This window comes from Octopus bimaculoides, chromosome 19 (assembly GCF_001194135.2).
Source record: "Octopus bimaculoides isolate UCB-OBI-ISO-001 chromosome 19, ASM119413v2, whole genome shotgun sequence".
Taxonomy (NCBI): Eukaryota; Metazoa; Mollusca; class Cephalopoda; order Octopoda; family Octopodidae; genus Octopus; species Octopus bimaculoides.
The window spans coordinates 4,435,192-4,436,297 of NC_068999.1; the positions used below are offsets into that span (position 1 = coordinate 4,435,192).

General features: G+C 36.0%; 1 long non-coding RNA gene across 1 annotated transcript in view; it reads right to left on the minus strand.

Moving 5' to 3' along the window:
• Positions 1–8: 8 nt before the first annotated feature.
• LOC128250067 (uncharacterized) overlaps positions 9–1,106 on the minus strand; it is a 16,937-nt gene continuing 15,839 nt past the window's right edge. The window contains exon 3 of the long non-coding RNA XR_008266183.1: positions 9–637. This is a non-coding gene — a long non-coding RNA (uncharacterized LOC128250067). The remainder of the gene's footprint in view (positions 638–1,106) is intronic.

Sequence of the window (1,106 nt, forward strand, 5' to 3'; positions counted from 1 at the left end):
TGTGTGTGTGTGTGTGTGTGTGTGTGTGTGTGTGTGTGTGTGTGTGTGTGTGTGTTCTTGATTTTCAAACCGGAGAAATAGAACGCAATACACAGAGCAGAAAGTACACAGTGACACATAAGAGAACATACATACATACATACATGCATACATACATATAAACGTACATACATACATACATATCATACATACATGCATACATACATGCATACATACATATAAGCGTACATAAGGAACGTTTGTGGAACATCCCCATCAAATAGGAATTTTCTGAACATCATCTGTCAAATGTTTTGTGGGGACAGACAAGAAAAAATATGCGCCATCATAGAGGTCTGCTGACGTGAATATTTCTTTGAAAGTCTAATACAAAAAGTGAATAACTATGGTCCCTTGCTCTGAAATCCCCTGCTTCTATGTTCAGGTTACAAGTTTACATTCATACTAATAATAATTGGTGCAATTTTGTGAGGAAACGCCTGGCTGTCATTCTGGTTAAACATGGATTTTCAGAAAAATAAATGTTATCCTTAGTTTGCTTCCAACCCACGGGCATTATACAGAGAGATGGGGAAGGAAACATTACTGTTAAGAAAATCCTCTCTGAAGATGATCTCGAATCGTTCTGGTTGAAAATCTGGAACGAAAAGAGAGGTTTCAACATTAATGCATCGTAGCAAAATATAATTAGGAGAGAATACTGCACCAGCATCGACAGTAAAACTTATACAATTGACCCGGAAATTTTTACTATTGCTGTGGACTCACTGCATAGTAAGAAGGCACTTGGAAAAGACCTAATAGTTGGGTATTGGTATAAGAGGCTGACATTTTACAGAAAACCATTAATATGTAGATTCAAAAGGAATATGGAAAGTTAGATTGATATCCCTGCATATCTCACATCTATTTTCATTCCTCCACTTCACTCCTCTATTTCGTATCTTATCTAAATTAACTATAGCCCAACCATTTCCTCACACCGTCTCCGATGAAGGGATATAATAAATACCCTGGAAACAGCTGTAAGACTTTCTATTTATAAATGTTCTAAAATCTTCACAGCCTTGGTTTTTTTTTATCTCATTACGAAAAGTAAATCTTTA